The sequence below is a fragment of the Nicotiana sylvestris genome, chromosome 4, assembly GCF_000393655.2.
Source record: "Nicotiana sylvestris chromosome 4, ASM39365v2, whole genome shotgun sequence".
NCBI lineage: Eukaryota > Viridiplantae > Streptophyta > Magnoliopsida > Solanales > Solanaceae > Nicotiana > Nicotiana sylvestris.
In genome coordinates, this window is record NC_091060.1 from 146,327,605 (window position 1) to 146,343,561 (window position 15,957).

The window sequence follows — 15,957 nt, forward strand, 5'->3', positions numbered from 1 at the left end:
CTAATAAAAGGGACTTGCTATCTAGGTTATATGACGCCAATATATTTTCAAAATTTGATTTAAAATCTGGTTATTGGCAAATTCAAATATTTAAAGAGCATACTTATAGAACTGCTTTCAATGTTCCATTTGGACAATATGAATGGAATGTTATGCCATTTGGTTTAAAAAATGCCCCTTCTGAATTTCAAAAAATTATGAATGATATTTTTAACCCATATTTGAATTTTATCATCGTTTATATTGACGACATATTAGTATTTTCCAAAACTTTGGAGATGCATATCAAGCATCTTGATATTTTCAAGAAAATTGTTATACAAAACGGTTTAGTAATTTCTAAATCTAAGATGAGTCTATTCCAAACAAATGTTCGTTTTCTAGGTCATAATATTTGCCAGGGAAAAATTACCCCAATACAAAGATCTATTGATTTTGCCTCAAAATTTCCTGATGTTATCACTGACAGGACTCAATTACAAAGATTTTTGGGAAGTCTGAATTATATATCCCCTTTTTATAAAAGTTTGTCACGAGATCTAGCCCCTCTATACGATCGGCTGAAGAAAGATCATAAACACCCTTGGACTAACCAACATACTGAGTTAGTCAAAAGTATTAAAGGGCGTGTTAAATCTTTACCTTGTTTAACCCTTGCCAATCCTACTTGGCAAAAGATTATCGAGACAGATGCGTCTAATGTTGGATATGGAGGGATTTTGAAACAAGTAAATCCCAATAATAAGAGTGAATACTTAATAAGATTTCACTCTGGTAAATGGACCGAAGCCCAGAAGAAATACGCTACTGTGGCGCATGAAATGTTAACAATTGTTAAGTGTGTATTAAAATTTCAAGACGACTTATACAACCAAAAGTTTTTGATAAAAACTGATGCTCAATCTGTTAAATACATGTTTGACAAAGATTTTAAGCACGATGCTTCAAAATTAATATTTGCTAGATGGCAGGCTCAGCTAGCACCTTTCGATTTTGAAATACAATACAAAAAAGGAATTGATAATTCCCTTCCGGATTTTCTATCCCGGGAATATTTAGAATAGATTATGAATTATTATACCATGTTTTTTGATGATAAGGTACTGATCACTATTCTTAAAGTGATTAAATTAAATAGAGACTTACAAGAAGTTATACTTGATATTATTATGGCTGACATTATTAAAACAAGGGAAGAAGAACACTCTAATTTTCAAGAAGTTATTGATATTCTTCAGTTAATTGAAAATGTGTGTCCCTTCGGTCAAGATGATATCAGCCACTAGAATTATGCTATCCTTTTTAATTAATAATGATTTGCAATCACTTTTTTAATAATGATTTGCAATTTCCGCAGAATGGACCCTTCATGGGTCACCAGGGGCAGAGGTAGGGGAAGATCTTCCCCTAGTAGGACTTATTCTCAGGGATCGTCATACGGATCCTCATCAAACTCTCCAGTAATACAAAGAGGAAAAAAGAGTTTGATAAACTCAAAGGTGCCGCATACAGGAGAGTCCTCAGGACATTCTATACATCTGGAAGATATTCCAGAAGATAGTCCGTTATATGGACATCTGCAGGCTTATTTAGCATCCAAAAAGCAAAGTGATACTTTTGCTTCAATTGCTAAAGAGGAAGATAATGACGATATCAAGTCATATGAAAAGTTACCAAAGAGAGAAATGATATTTCTCCTTGAAAACTCTGAGATTCAGAGAAAAGAAGAACCGTGGAAAATATTTCAGAGATATCTGATTAATGGATTATACTATCCGGGTGAATCATATAAAACCCGCACCTATTATGAAACTATCCTGATCAGTACAGGTAGTGCAGAATTCCAGCACTTTTCGGGTTATAACACGAATGAAAATGTTTATAACTTTTCAAAAGTCATTATCAAACAGATTATATCTGTTGAAGAATGGGGTATTTCAACAATGAAAGAAAGGCAGATAAGCCTTAATAAATCACCTATGAATTTCACTTATTGGGATTATATTCAAGCATTTGATAGGGTGCTTTATTATAACAATGAGAGACATAAGCATACTTGGTTTATCAAAGTATGCGCAAAGGTATTTACAGGACCTATCCCTAACTGGTTTTTAAACTGGTGGTCATACCACGGTCCTACTACCAAGATTTTGCCCGAACCATTTCTAAAGTTATACAAAGAATGGACAAAAGCTTCGCCGTTCTTAACAGATTTATATCACGCAGATCATATCTGCTATCTAGAAAAAATTGATCAGATTTACTTCTTTATTGAATTTTCTATCCCCTGGATCCATAAATGGACCCCGGAAATGGGTTATACGGAAGAACAAATCCCTTGTTTATATAGGGTATTCTACAACAATTTTTGGGACAAATTGATGAAAACTGATCCCAAAACAAAGACGTTATACGGCCAAGAATTATTAGATTCTATAAAAACACAAATTCATTTATATGTGACAGCCCCTCAAAAAAGGATAGTAGAAGAAAGCACTGTTAAACATATTGCTCGGAGAATATCAATCCAAGATGGAGATAAAATGGATTTGATAAATCAATACTTAGAAGGATTGAAAAGAAATCTGCTCCAATCCCTAGATCAGTGTGAAAAATCAGACACTTCAATGAGAAGTGAGACGAGTGGTGATGACCTCGTAGAAGATACTCAACCTATACAGCCAGAAATGATATTATCTGACAGAGAAATCGACAAGGTGGAAGAATTCCTCCAACAGATGCAAAATATGGATAAAAAGAAGACTTGACAGCTTATCAGCCGCCAGGACCCACTTAAACAGTAGATACACTGTTCATCAACAATAGAAACACTGTTTATCTACAGTAAAAACACTGTGTAGGGACCCAGATATGGGACCTATTTTACTATTCAAGATTCTTTTTTTTTGTTATTTAAGAATGCTTCTTCATTTGAAGAAGAAGAAGGCCGGAACCCCCCTCTCTCTCGACTTTCTCTCTCCTCTCTCTCTCTCTCAACCAACCCCCTTTGTAAACACTTAGTTCATAGCTTAGTTTGTAAATCGAGTTCAAGAATTAATAAAAGTTTTGAAGTTCATCTTCAGGGCCTTGCTTCTCGGCCTACAAGGTACATATTTATTCTTCTTTTAAGTATTTTTAGTATCTCTCCCTAGCCGTGACTATGTCCGGCTAAACGGATTCATATCTATGTTGAAGCACTAATTTCTCTTGCATATTAACCATGAAGAATCCAGACTCTTTCAAAATATAAAGAAATTGTAATATAGTTTCTTGATTTGGTTCCAAGATGGTGGTACAGTCGGTTCTGGTACTACTCTTATTGGCTTTGCCTTAGTGGCTACGTCTAGCCAGCTGTGACATTAAAGCCCGCTGAAGTTGTCGAAAGGGCTACCTCTTTCACAGTTAGAACTGCTAGACACATGGGCTCAATAAGAGTATGTATCGGGCTTAGACAGGCCCCTTGCTTGGGTAAAAGGATATAGATCCTTCCATACAGTCATTAAACTATAATAGAATTTCCGTATATTTCGAATCCTTATTGGTCGTGCGGACTACCGCCAACCTTTAAAGTGTACTAAAGCAGCTAGATCTGGATGGCCGTGCGGACTACCGCCCGCCTACCTAGATCCTGGCGTTCGTTATAAACCAAGGAACAAAATACATAATTTGATTATGTAAGGCACAAGTTTCATAAAATTCTTGAGATATATTATTCAAATCCTCTTTACTATAAGTATCAAAAAACCATGTTTTAAACTGGTTCCATTTTTCACTAAAAAATTCTTTTTGAATATAAATACGGGCCCTAGAACCTGGGCTAAAATCAATTTGGTGTGGAATCATTAAATATTATTGGGGTCGAAATCCATCTCGGATAGAGAAGGAATATCCTTATCTGAAATATTGTCATTATCTTGAACAATATTTGTTTGAGGGTTAATCTTAACCCTTTCAACCCTCTTAACCTTGGAATCAGGCTTATCGCTAGCAATAGTGTGTAAAGAAGCCGCACGATTGCGAGCTGGACCGTAAACTGGTTCAACAGGTGACCTTGGACTTTGCAAAATTGGTTTCGACCAATATGGTCTGATCCGAAGTATCGTATAACTTACATTTCGGATTTAAAGTAGATAATAATTTGAAATAAATCCTATAGGACAGACATATAAGTTCAGAACCAGGCGCATAATTATAACCATGCGTTTTCACATTTAAAGTTAAAGCATCAAGAATATTAACATCAGAAAGAGATAGTTGCAAATTGGGTTGAGTATTAAAATATACTGGACCATAGGCCACTGTAGATTCTATCGAACCCATTAGAGACTGTCTGAAATTCAGATTTCTAGCATCTCTAAGAGCTGCTAAGAAGGTCTCTGGTAACCCTTTAAGGGTTAAAGGTTTAAAAGCAATTTGAACCATACCAATATGCACATAATGGTAATGATGTTTATATAAATCTATATCATGCTTGTTTAACAAACGAATAGTTTGTTCAGACGAATTTAATGCTAAAGACTGTTCAGTCGTTTTTATCAATTGTTTAGAAGAAAGTTTATCAAACCAACCATAATCATAAATGGTTTTTATAGAAACTTTAGGAATTGTCCATTTATGGATCCAGGGGATAGAAAATTCAATAAAGAAGTAAATCTGATCAATTTTTTCTAGATAGCAGATATGATCTGCGTGATATAAATCTGTTAAGAACGGCGAAGCTTTTGTCCATTCTTTGTATAACTTTAGAAATGGTTCGGGCAAAATCTTGGTAGTAGGACCGTGGTATGACCACCAGTTTAAAAACCAGTTAGGGATAGGTCCTGTAAATACCTTTGCGCATACTTTGATAAACCAAGTATGCTTATGTCTCTCATTGTTATAATAAAGCACCCTATCAAATGCTTGAATATAATCCCAATAAGTGAAATTCATAGGTGATTTATTAAGGCTTATCTGCCTTTCTTTCATTGTTGAAATACCCCATTCTTCAACAGATATAATCTGTTTGATAATGACTTTTGAAAAGTTATAAACATTTTCATTCGTGTTATAACCCGAAAAGTGCTGGAATTCTGCACTACCTGTACTGATCAGGATAGTTTCATAATAGGTGCGGGTTTTATATGATTCACCCGGATAGTATAATCCATTAATCAGATATCTCTGAAATATTTTCCACGGTTCTTCTTTTCTCTGAATCTCAGAGTTTTCAAGGAGAAATATCATTTCTCTCTTTGGTAACTTTTCATATGACTTGATATCGTCATTATCTTCCTCTTTAGCAATTGAAGCAAAAGTATCACTTTGCTTTTTGGATGCTAAATAAGCCTGCAGATGTCCATATAACGGACTATCTTCTGGAATATCTTCCAGATGTATAGAATGTCCTGAGGACTCTCCTGTATGCGGCACCTTTGAGTTTATCAAACTCTTTTTTCCTCTTTGTGTATTACTGGAGAGTTTGATGAGGATCCGTATGACGATCCCTGAGAATAAGTCCTACTAGGGGAAGATCTTCCCCTACCTCTGCCCCTGGTGACCCATGAAGGGTCCATTCTGCGGAAATTGCAAATCATTATTAAAAAAGTGATTGCAAATCATTATTAATTAAAAAGGATAGCATAATTCTAGTGCTGATATCATCTTGACCGAAGGGACACACATTTTCAATTAACTGAAGAATATCAATAACTTCTTGAAAATTAGAGTGTTCTTCTTCCCTTGTTTTAATAATGTCAGCCATAATAATATCAAGTATAACTTCTTGTAAGTCTCTATTTAATTTAATCACTTTAAGAATAGTGATCAGTACCTTATCATCAAAAAACATGGTATAATAATTCATAATTCTATTCTAAATATTCCCGGGATAGAAAATCCGGAAGGGAATTATCAATTCCTTTTTTGTATTGTATTTCAAAATCGAAAGGTGCTAGCTGAGCCTGCCATCTAGCAAATATTAATTTTGAAGCATCGTGCTTAAAATCTTTGTCAAACATGTATTTAACAGATTGAGCATCAGTTTTTATCAAAAACTTTTGGTTGTATAAGTCGTCTTGAAATTTTAATACACACTTAACAATTGTTAACATTTCATGCGCCACAGTAGCGTATTTCTTCTGGGCTTCGGTCCATTTACCAGAGTGAAATCTTATTAAGTATTCACTCTTATTATTGGGATTTACTTGTTTCAAAATCCCTCCATATCCAACATTAGACGCATCTGTCTCGATAATCTTTTGCCAAGTAGGATTGGCAAGGGTTAAACAAGGTAAAGATTTAACACGCCCTTTAATACTTTTGACTAACTCAGTATGTTGGTTAGTCCAAGGGTGTTTATGATCTTTCTTCAGCCGATCGTATAGAGGGGCTAGATCTCGTGACAAACTTTTATAAAAAGGGGATATATAATTCAGACTTCCCAAAAATCTTTGTAATTGAGTCCTGTCAGTGATAACATCAGGAAATTTTGAGGCAAAATCAATAGATCTTTGTATTGGGGTAATTTTTCCCTGGCAAATATTATGACCTAGAAAACGAACATTTGTTTGGAATAGACTCATCTTAGATTTAGAAATTACTAAACCGTTTTGTATAACAATTTTCTTGAAAATATCAAGATGCTTGATATGCATCTCCAAAGTTTTGGAAAATACTAATATGTCGTCAATATAAACGATGATAAAATTCAAATATGGGTTAAAAATATCATTCATAATTTTTTGAAATTCAGAAGGGGCATTTTTTAAACCAAATGGCATAACATTCCATTCATATTGTCCAAATGGAACATTGAAAGCAGTTCTATAAGTATGCTCTTTAAATATTTGAATTTGCCAATAACCAGATTTTAAATCAAATTTTGAAAATATATTGGCGTCATATAACCTAGATAGCAAGTCCCTTTTATTAGGGATAGGATACCTAATCCATTTTAGATGTTTATTTAATGGTTTATAATTTATAACTAAGCGAGGAATACCTCGTTCCTTTTCTGCCGCATTATTAACATAAAAGGCAGAACATGACCAAGGAGATTTTGAGGGTTTTATCAAACCCTTTTGTAACAAACTATCAATCTCGTTTTTGCAGAATTCAACTAGCTCAGCATTCATCTGGCAAGGTCGAGATTTAGTAGGAATATCATCCTCAGAGAAGGTTTCTTCGTATGGAAGAGTTACAATATGCCTTTTCCTGTTCCAAAAGGCACTAGGGTGATCGGCGCAAACATCAACGGCCATTTTTTCAGCAATCAATTTAATCTTCTGCTGAACTTTTGCAGATTGTATAGTATCGAATATATTCATACTAAGAATTTCTAATTGTAATGAATCAACATGCCTTTGTTTCATATTAATCAAGGCATTAATATCTCTAGTTACGGGATCTGTAACAAAGGAATAGCTTATCTTTTTATCTTGATAATTAGCAGAAAAACCATGTTCATCTATATTATTAAACGGATAAATAGCATTAATAAAAGGTGTTCCAAGTATGATTGGAGGGTATAACTGGTTTTTTACCAAAAAGAAGAAATGTGGAATACAGACTTTATTCTGGCAAATATGAGTATTAGGCAATTTGTACTCTATATCTAAAGCATGACCAGAAGCGGATTTCACCAAATGAGTAGTCTTTTGAAAATATCTAGTAGGAATCAATCCTTCCTGAATGCAGCTTACATCTGCACCACTATCAATCATAGCTATATCCGTTATAGAAAAATTATTATCAATCAAAATAGTACATTTAATATACCATTTGTGTGCAGTAATAATTTGCATCATACCTAAAAATAAATCAGATTTTTCATCAGAAATTTCTTTTCCTTTATCATTAGAAAAATCAGAAAATCCTTTAGTCGAAGATTCAGGTAGAGAATTATTTGTCTCAATTTGAGTAATACGGTGATCACAAATCATTTGATTTTGCTTAAGAGACTTAATATCTCTTTTCAAATTTTCTATTTCTTCTTTTAAATCATCAAAAGAAGTATCTCGACTAGGAGTAGTGGACTTTTGAAGTCTTCTATTTATTTCAGATAAAGAATATGGTGCAAAGTGTTCAAATTCGTTTTTGTATTTTTCAACAGATCTTGAACTACTAGAACTTGAACTAGCAGCTAAAGTAATAATTTTTTCACGAAGTTTTTCATCAGTAACTTCTTTTAAAAGTTCTATTACATTGTCAGATGTAATAGTTTTTATATTAAGACCATCAAATTGTGATTTCAATTTATAAAATTCATCACTATCACAAGCACAAATATCATTTTTGCATGTAGTGCAAGAAATATCTACATTTTTATTATTATCAGAAAAATCAATTAACTCAACTTCAGCTTCAGATTCAGTCTCTGAGTAATAGTCAGATTCTGATCCCGAAGTGTATAACAAGCCATAAACCTTATCGTGTAACTCATCATCGAGTTCTAAGGTTTTTAGCTTTTGAAGCTTGCAGTTTGGAGAAATATGACCAAACTTTCCACACTTATAACACTTAATATCAGCGAGATCACGTTTGGATCTATTCTTCGCAAATCGAGTAGATTTCCTGTTCGCTTTTCTAGTATCACGTTCTTCCTTAGGCCTATATCTAGACCTCTTTTTCTTATACGGGCTATCCGGGTTAGGGTACCTATGATATTTGGTTTTCTTCTTCCTATTTTGAGTGGAAGTTCCGGGTAAACCAAACTGGGTACAAAAGTCACCTACTTGGGACCTTTCTTTAAGCTTATCTATCTTAAGCTGTCTAGAAAGTCTTAGCTCATTACATAATTTAAGACCTTCTTCTGTACAAACACCTATAAGCTTACCATATGTATAATTATTATACAGAATCTCTCCGCAACTACCTTTTAACACATTCCTTACTCTTTCAGCAAATAAGGGAAGGGAGGCCGTCTATAAACTTGGCTTTCCAGTGCTCATATCTATTCTCGGGTAGTTCCATAACTCTACTCATAAAAGTATCTTTATACCATCTAAACTCACTAAGGGTCTTACATCTAAGTCCATTAAGTAAAGTTCTGACGGTCTGATGGTTTGAGGTAAATCTACCGTTGAAATGCTCTAAAATTGTAAGGATAAGAGTATAAACTGCATCTTCTCTACCCACTACTAGAGCCATACCTATGTTATCAACCCCTTCGTCGGTTGCCGTAGCATTTATAACGAACGCCTTTTCTTCTACAGATAAATGATTATCCCACCAGCCACGAAGTTGGCCAGTAAATCCTGCAATAATCATTTTGCAAATGGTTCTATCTGTATTTTTAACACTTTTACAGATAGTCGAATACATGAGCATTCTGTGTACGAGAATGGTTAATTGTCTATCAGTTAGACCATCAAGATTCCATTCATAAATTTCGGAACCGTTATAAGACGTATTAGTCTGATTCCAATCTCGTTCCTCAATCAACACATCTTGAGGAGTAGGACGAGGATAATAATAGGTCTGCATTCTCGGTTTATCAGCATACCTATGATTTTGTTTAACAATCCCTTTGAGTTTATTAAACTCTGACCAAGTCTCAGTTTTATAATCAGAAACGGTCTCCATTTTATCAGCAAAGTTTTTTGATATATCAATAGGTCTAATATTTAAACCAGAAAGCTTTTTATCTAAAAGCTGAGCTAAGTCATCAAGAGATTTAAATTTAAAATCCTGGATCTCAGGAGGTCTTTGAATATGAGTAAGAATGTTTTGATCAACTGTTTTACTTCCTGAAGTGGAGGCAATATCAGTTGGTCCTTTCTTAGTACCCATTTCTTTTATTAAAATAGTCAAATCATCAAGTTTTTTATCAAGAGAACCAATATGTTCTCCTAAAATTTTTACATATAAACCCAAATAATTGTTTTGAGAAATCAATTTATTAATTTCTGCAATACTAATAGCTGCCACATTATCATCAAACAAGTAAATCCCAATAATAAGAGTGAATACTTAATAAGATTTCACTCTGGTAAATGGACCGAAGCCCAGAAGAAATACGCTACTGTGGCGCATGAAATGTTAACAATTGTTAAGTGTGTATTAAAATTTCAAGACGACTTATACAACCAAAAGTTTTTGATAAAAACTGATGCTCAATCTGTTAAATACATGTTTGACAAAGATTTTAAGCACGATGCTTCAAAATTAATATTTGCTAGATGGCAGGCTCAGCTAGCACCTTTCGATTTTGAAATACAATACAAAAAAGGAATTGATAATTCCCTTCCGGATTTTCTATCCCGGGAATATTTAGAATAGATTATGAATTATTATACCATGTTTTTTGATGATAAGGTATTGATCACTATTCTTAAAGTGATTAAATTAAATAGAGACTTACAAGAAGTTATACTTGATATAATTATGGCTGACATAATTAAAACAAGGGAAGAAGAACACTCTAATTTTCAAGAAGTTATTGATATTCTTCAGTTAATTGAAAATGTGTGTCCCTTCGGTCAAGATGATATCAGCACTAGAATTATGCTATCCTTTTTAATTAATAATGATTTGCAATCACTTTTTAATTAATAATGATTTGCAATTTCCGCAGAATGGACCCTTCATGGGTCTACCTTCTCTAATCTGAAAAGTCAAGCCCAAACAGTCTGTTTTATGTTGTTTAAACTTGCAAACGCTTTGTACTTGCAATTAATAAAGATTAATTGGAAGGAAAAAGAATTTCTACATGGCAAGAAATAATATCATTCGTACACCAAGAAGATCATTTTTACTGTATTTGAAATGATAACACCAAAATAAATGACTCCTCAATGGTAAATCGGTATTGTCACTGGATTACGGGTGATCTTTTGTTATTATCAATGTGATGCCATGTGGTTAATTGTGATACACTCAATAATATATGTTGTCATTTGATTACAGTTTTTCAGTTTTGTTAATTTTTTACACTATAACAACTTGGGTAAAATTTGATGCAACACAAATGTCTATTGTTAGAAGCGTCAGAAAATTTTCCTAAATAGGTAGATAGAGTATTCGTCGCCGAAGTGCTATATATAAGTTATGATGAGTCAGTTGGTTTAAATTAAATAGTAACTAACTAAGAGAGGAGAAGATATTAGAATTCTACCTAGATTGCCCTATCGTGTTTTCATTGTAATTCTTTTGCCTTTTTATTGTCTAATGAACTTGATGTTAACAAAGAAGTCATGGTGGATCAACAGAGAACATAGCTTGAATTCAGATAAAGTGTAATTTCAGAATCATATATATCTTTTTTTGCATTTTGTTACGGAGTTTCCCTTAATTATAATGCAAAATAAAGAACAAATAGAGAAAAGATTAAAATAACAAAAAAATTGTCATAAAGAAGAAAAAGAAAAGAAGGATTTAAGTTATTTAAATTTGAGACGAGAAAGTGTTTTTGTTTATTATGATAAGAAAGGTCATGTTGTGGATAAGGCCACATGATTCAAGTCTAATAGATAAAATAAAAATTAATTTTTTTAAATAATTAATAAATTAGAGCTAAAGAGAGGATATATATACAAAAATAGTTTATAAATAAAATAAAGTAAATATACAATATTCAAAAAGAGTATTGATAATTTAAATAATTTATGAATTCCGAGCAATATTTTTAAATAAAATAAATATTTATTTTAAGATTAAAATAATTACGATATCTATCTATATTATATTAAAGGATAATAACGAATAATAATATTAAATAAAGTAATGAGTTAATAAAGAGTCACATGAAAACATGATAATACTATATATTAGATGATAAACAAAGTGGTAGTAAGAATTTTGTTAAAATAATATGATCGAATGTGCTCAAACAACACATATCACAATAAAACATGTTTAGTATTCTTTAATATTGATAGCAAAAATGTAAGTACTAAAATCAAGGGGTCAGGTTGTTACAGATATAAAAAATAAAAAAAAATAGATTATCGATTATGACATTTGAAAAATAGTTTCATGTCCTTCTTCTAAATTGATATCTAATGATTATATATAATTTTTATCTGAAAGGTTTATATTTTAAACTTATTCCATATAATTCGAATAACCCAAGTCAGTTTTGACATGGTTTGTGTCCGCGCATCGCGCGTCCTAATACTAGTACTAGTTTATATATAATAGAAGAGGCAAAGAAATATTATAATGGCAAGTGCCATAACATTAAATTGACACATGTACTTTTTTTGGACAATTCTCCAATTCTGTTGGAGTTTCAAATTTATTTAAAAAAATGTTAAGATTTTTTAGAATTTTTAAATTTTCAAACAATAGAAACCATCAATAAAAATCACCAACTACTCCCACTTCCTCCATTCCCCCTCCTCACGTAAAGTTTTTAAACTTTAAAGGCAAGCAACAGTTAACTTCAAAGACAACATTACTCCGCACTAATAAGAAAATAGAAACCGTAAAGGTTAAAAAAAAAACCTGAAACAATACCCACATTATGGACTATTCATCCCCACTCACTCCTTCATAAATGATTCTCCTCCTATTTTTTTACTTACGAACTTTGTTCAATGCGTGGGCTTAAAATTTTTGCAATTTCACATCTTCAATTCAAGGTATCCATAGTGATTCTATATTCGTGCACTAGGAAGTTCAATTTTGAAGTAAAATTTTGAATTGCTAAAAGTTCGTCGGCGACAATATTGTTAAACCATGGTTATGGATTCAAAATAATCGGTTCATAATTTCATCCAAAAAATGTGCTCCTTTTTTATTCGAAAAATTGTAGGTTCTGCATTTTAATTCTTATTAATTTACTTCTAAGTAGGTTTTGTTTGTTTTGTATTTTTGCAGCATTTTTCACAAGGAGGATCTGTGAGAGAATTCTTCTAATGTGATCGACGAAGGGAATATATATTCAGTAGTAAGGTAAGTTTTATTTTGCATATTTTCCCTTTATTTATCCAATTTGGGTATTATTCTTCTTATTCTATTGAGTTTAATAGTAGCAACTTTTTTGGATCTTCTTCTTTTTCTTCCTTTGGGCTAATTCTTTCAAGACCTTTGGCGAAAATCCTCTACACCACTATTTTTACCATTGCGCTAACTGCTAAGATCACTACTTCTACTTGCGGAACAAATTGAATAAAAGTTCAATATTAAAATTTCCATCCAATCGGACCTTCTTTTGGAAGAGTCTATTTCAATTCAACGGTGCAAGCTTATGTCATTTCCTAATAACATTAATAAAATTGATAAATAGATGACATTCTTTCCCTCTAACTTTAGTGTAGATATATAAAAGGATAAGAATACAAATAGGAAGAAGAATTTAATTTAATTGCTCATCAAAAATAATACAAAAATAATAATTATGATCATTATTAGTAGATTTATAACATATAATAAAAAAAACTTTGTCACGACCCAATTCTCGAACTCGTTCGTGATGGCGTCTCTCGTGAAGACAAGGCCAGCCAGACCAAAACGGAACACCTCTTTGAGCAGTTAATTATCATAAACAATAATAAAACATGATATAAAATCCATAATTTGCGGGATTTATGATAACAACATTAGAAACCATCCCGACACAGCCCAAATCGGGGTGTCACAAGTCATGAGTGTGAGCACACGATTTTTGCCTCATACGAATTACTCCAAAAGAATTCCCAAAATTAGATCTTTTCTTTAATTATGTGTTATTTTTAGGAATTATTGTGTGATTTCCCTGATTGGTCGCATATATTTATGTACATGTTTAATTTTGTTAATGCATTAAAAATAAAAAAAATATAGCATTTTCATTTGAGATTTAATTTTTACATTTTTTGGAATTAATTAATAATTAGATGTTTTACAAAAATGAAAATTCAAAAAAAATATAACATATTTTTGTAATTTTAGTCAAATTGTGTGATTTTCTTTTAATTTGGCATTTAATTATTTGTGATAATTATTAGTTAGAATTAATTAGTATTTTTAAGTTAATTTGGTGTTTTATAATTAATTAGGATTTTAGTTTTAATTGTTGAAAAGAAAAAGGAAAAGAAAATTGAAAAGGAAAAGAGAATAAGAAGAGGAAAATCTAGTTGGGCCAATTTAGCCAGGCCCAAAACCAAAACTCAGCCAAACCCATTGAGAATAAGAAGAGGAAAATCTGGTTGGGCCAATTTACTAATTGAGAAGCTCCTAATAGTGGTAGGGTAGTATTTGCATTATCAAATTAACTAAAAGCACTAATTGAGTGGACAATTAAGTGGATGATTAAAGAAATGAAAAGTTGAATTGGTAGTGAAGAATGCACTAATTGAATGCTCATTTAAGGGAGCTGAAAATCAGATTAGAGAAGAAAAAAGAAGGAGGCGGAGAGAGCGGTATACACTCAATATACACTCTGGATACACTGGATATACAGGGGCAGAATTCATTTTGGAGAGAGTAAAAAAGATAGAACCAAATTTTCTGAAATATTGAGAGCGGAAAAACACCAGAGAGAGTTCAAATCTAGAAAGAGAAAACAAAGAGAGATTTTCGACCTATTTTTCTTCTCCATTTTTACTGGTTTTCTCCGTGTTGCTGGGATTTCTGGATTGAGGTGTTGAAGCTACTGTGTTGGGCTTTCTGCTGTTGTATTTTGCTGTTTGTTGTTGCTGATTGCTTACCCCATTTTTCTGTTCTACATACCAGGTACATGTCCTGAAACTCGATGTATGTAAATATCCAGTTGAAAATGAATGAAGTGGAGGCCTATTGTTGTTGAAGTGGAGGCCTATTGTTGATTTACTGCTTTCATTATACTGTAATAACCGTACTGATGGACTGTTAATTATAAGTTTGTGCATTTGAACCGTTAAGTGTGTGTTAGATATTTAGAAATGCATATGAGTTTAGTTGAGTATTCGTTGTAATAATTCCATGCTGGACTAACAGAATAGTTTCTATTAGTTTAGTTAATTTCCGGTTTTCCTAGATCTGTATAAATGGTATTTTCAAGCTGTGATTAATTAGGCTGTAGACTGTTAAAGTAGTGTGATACTTCTTCTGATCATGGGAGCTTTATATTTAGTAGTGATGATGTGAGTTAATCTATAATTCTGAGTTTGAGTGGTTGTGTGTGGGTTCGAAATCAGAAAGTTAAAAGTAGATATGAGATATGTAATTCGTAAGGTTAATTTAGGCAATCCATTTTCGTCCAGCATCCTTAATTCTCGAGTTTCAATTCTCATATGTGGTCACGTTAGTGTTTAATCAAAGTTCATGAGTCAGCATTTTAATAAAAATGAGTCATAGTAGGGAATTTGAAATTTGAACTAGTATGCACCATGTTTGAAATTGTGATCATAGGCAGTTTACGTGGGTCATGAAATCTGAAATCAGTTGCTTTCCAACTCATGTTTAATGTTGCATTGAATTTATTTTGCTGGCTAGTTAATTTTAGTAGTAGATTCATCAGATTTGTGTTCTTAATTAAATTGAAATTCCATTTAGTGTAAAAGACAGGGCTTAACAGGCTAGTCCCTAAACGTTTGGGCCTCGGGATAATTGATGCACGGCTCAGGCCTGTTTTGGCCCCTTTCTCATTTAGGCCTGGGCCAAGGTCTGTTTTGGCCGATTTTATGGTGTATATCTGTTTTTAAATTCCCTCGGCTGGGCTCACATCGGAGCCCAATGGTCGGATGTTGGTGCAAAAATATTACTTAGTTTGCATCAGTCCAGTAACAAATTAATTAGGGCCTTTCTTTTATTTTAGAGACAAATTAAGTAGAAAACTATAGATTGCTCTAGGTTTGCACTTTAAAATAATAAAACGGGATGAGCCTCGCTAAACAAAACACATAAATTGCGGGGCCCTCGATAATTGTATATATTAAAATACTTAGATTTCGGGATGGGCCATTTTAGCGAATTTCACGGCCTTCCCCAAAATAATAACGCGTTAGTCTCTTTAGGCGCGTATTTTAATAACATTACCTCCCTAAACTCGGGTGCGCATTTATGTGACCTAAA

At 32.7% G+C, this 15,957-nt stretch overlaps 1 long non-coding RNA gene across 1 annotated transcript; it reads left to right on the forward strand.

The window, feature by feature from the left end:
* The first annotated feature begins 12,475 nt into the window (after nucleotides 1-12,475).
* LOC138889068 (uncharacterized) lies at nucleotides 12,476-14,943 on the forward strand. The gene is made up of 3 exons (XR_011406631.1): nucleotides 12,476-12,563; nucleotides 12,802-12,876; nucleotides 14,638-14,943. It is a non-coding gene; the product is annotated as an uncharacterized lncRNA (long non-coding RNA).
* The last annotated feature ends 1,014 nt before the right edge of the window (nucleotides 14,944-15,957 follow it).